This window comes from Calonectris borealis, unplaced genomic scaffold (assembly GCF_964195595.1).
Source record: "Calonectris borealis unplaced genomic scaffold, bCalBor7.hap1.2 HAP1_SCAFFOLD_115, whole genome shotgun sequence".
In the NCBI taxonomy this organism is placed as follows: Eukaryota; Metazoa; Chordata; class Aves; order Procellariiformes; family Procellariidae; genus Calonectris; species Calonectris borealis.
In genome coordinates this window covers 15,001-17,500 of record NW_027441503.1, presented here as the reverse complement: position 1 = coordinate 17,500, position 2,500 = coordinate 15,001, and the positions used below count along the sequence as shown (strand labels likewise).

The window sequence follows — 2,500 nt, the reverse complement described above, 5'->3', positions numbered from 1 at the left end:
CCGCTTCTCTCCGACGCGCGCGCGCGCGTCGCCCGGTCGGCGGGGACCGCCGCGTCCCCGCCGCTTCCCCCGCTTGTCGCCTCCGCTGGCGCCCGCCACCGGCCGGCGTCCGCCTCCGGGGACCGGCCCCCGTCCCCCGCCCCGCCTGACCCGACGGCGGCCCGCTGCCGCCGCCGCCGGGGAGGGGCGGGGGACGCGGCCCCCGGGGCGAAGAGGGCGCCCCCCCCGGTCTCGGAGCGCGGGCGGCAGCGCGCGAGAAGCGGGGGCTGCCGGCGCGGGGTGCGACGAGCCCCCGCCGGCCGAGCCCGCGCGGGCAGCCGGGAGGGAGCGGCGAGCGGCGACGACGGGGCGGCAGGCGCGAGCGTGCGAGAGCGCAAGAGGGCCTTCGGGGTCGGGGGGGGCGGCTCCCCCGACCCTCCCCGCACCGGGGCGGGCCGCTGCGGAGCGGCCCGCCCGGCCGGCCGGCCGCGCAGGGCGAGGCCTCCGGGCGTTCCGGGCGTGGCGCGCGGCGCCGGGCGGCGCCTTCGGCGGCGCCCCCCCGCCTCTCCCCTCCCCCACCCCCGCGGTGCGGGGGGGGGAGCTCGGGGCGGGGGGCTCCGCCGCCGACGCCGCCTTGGGCGGGCGAGGCCCTTGCCGGGTCGCGTCCCGCGCCGGCGGGCGGCCCGAGCCACGGCTCTCCTCCCGGGCGCAGCGCCGGGCTACTGAGGGAAACCCCGGGCCCCGGGCAGGAGGACGAGGCGGTGGCGGCGGACGTCGGGCGCGCCCCCGCGGGCGGACGCTCCCCCGAGGGCGGCAGCGGGGGAGGCACCCCCGCGGGGCCTGCAGGTCGTTTCCCTCACCCCAGGGCCAGGTACCTAGCGTCCGCGCCTCGGCGGCCCTCCCTCGGCGAGCGCCGGGGGTCGAAGGCCGCGGAGCCGGGCGGCGGTTTAAAGACGCGGGCGGCTCGATGCGACCCGCGGGGCGGCCGGGCGGTGGCGCCTCCAGGGGCGGGAGTCGCTCCCGCAGAGCCCCTGGCTGGGCGCCGCCCGTGCCCGTCGCGCGGGCAGCCGTGCCGGGGAGGGGTCCCGCTGCCCCCCCCTCTCCGCGGTCCGGTCTCGGCGGAGGAGACCGCGGCGCGGTCGGCCGCGGCCGGCCCGCCTGCCTCGAAACGGGTGGACCCCCCCCGGCGGGAGCGCGGGCTCTCCGCCGAGGGGGCGGCGAGCCCCCGCGGCGGGGGCTCGCCCGGCGGCCGCCGGGCCGCCGCGCCCCGCCCCGTCGCAGCGCTGCGGCGCGCTGCGCTCCGCTCCCTCCCCCTCGCCCCCCGGCGAGCGCTCGGCGGTCCCGCGCCGCCGGCCGCCGGCGAGGGCGGCACCCCGGCCGAGCGGCGGCGGCGCCGCTCGGCGTGTCGGCCGGCCGGAGGGCGCCCGCCGCCGGCCGCGGCTGTCCCGGCCCGGGCCCCGCCCGTCGCTTCCCCGCCGCCCTTCCCGGCCGCGCCGGGCGGGCGGGCGCGCGGGCGGGGGCGTCCCACTCCCGGTCTCCGCGTGGAAACGGGGAGAGCGGGCGCCGCCCCCGCCTTAGCGCCGTCCGCCTCGTCGCCTGGCGCGTGCCCGCGGAAGGGGGCCGAGGCGGGGGGCGGCGGCGGCGGCGGTTCCGGGCGGGCGGCCGCGCCGGCGCGGCGGCGGGCGCCGTCCGGCGGGCCGCGGGCGGCGTGCCGCGTCGCCGGCTCGGGCTCCGGCGGTCGCCGCCTCCGGCGCGGCCGGCGGCGGAGCCGCGGAGGCGCCGGCGGGGCGAGCCGCGGGAAGGGGAGCCGGCTGTCGTAGCGCGGCGCAGGTTGTGGGCGGAGGCGCGCGCGCGCGGGGGTCCGGCGGGGCGCCCCGCTGCTGCCGCCCGGCAGCAGCATCCGTTGTCCCGAGCGAGGCGGGCGGGCGGCGCGGCCGGGCGCGTCGCCGCCTCCGTGCGGAGGCCGGGCCGAGCCCGGGCGCCTGGGCCGCCTCCGAAACGCGCAAGGGGCGTCTGCCCGCTGTGGGTCGAGTCGGGAGCGCGGGCTCCCCGCCCTTGCCGTTCGGGGTTTTTTCCCGTTCCCTTTTTCCCTTCCGCTGGGTGTGCTCGTACGGTCAGGCGAGGCGAGGCCTCTCCGCCGCGGCCCGTGGCGCCGCGCCGCGGCCCCCTCCGCGCGGGCGGGGGGGGCGGGCCGGCGGGCGGGCGGGCGGTGGGCCGTCCTCCGAGAGGGGCCGCTGCTGGCGAGCGGTCCCGGCCCCCCCGCGCGCGCGGGGCGGTGCCGAAAGGCAGACAACTCTTAGCGGTGGATCACTCGGCTCGTGCGTCGATGAAGAACGCAGCTAGCTGCGAGAATTAATGTGAATTGCAGGACACATTGATCATCGACACTTCGAACGCACTTGCGGCCCCGGGTTCCTCCCGGGGCTACGCCTGTCTGAGCGTCGCTTGACGATCAATCGCCGGCTGGGCCGCCCCCCCTCCCCCCCCCTCCCCGGGGTGGGGAGGCGGCGGCCGCAGCGGC

At 83.2% G+C, this 2,500-nt stretch overlaps 1 non-coding gene across 1 annotated transcript; it reads left to right on the top strand.

Annotated features, from left to right (window-relative positions):
* The first annotated feature begins 2,270 nt into the window (after positions 1-2,270).
* LOC142076806 (5.8S ribosomal RNA) lies at positions 2,271-2,423 on the top strand. The gene has a single exon (XR_012671348.1). It is a non-coding gene; the product is annotated as a 5.8S ribosomal RNA (ribosomal RNA).
* Positions 2,424-2,500: the final 77 nt, after the last annotated feature.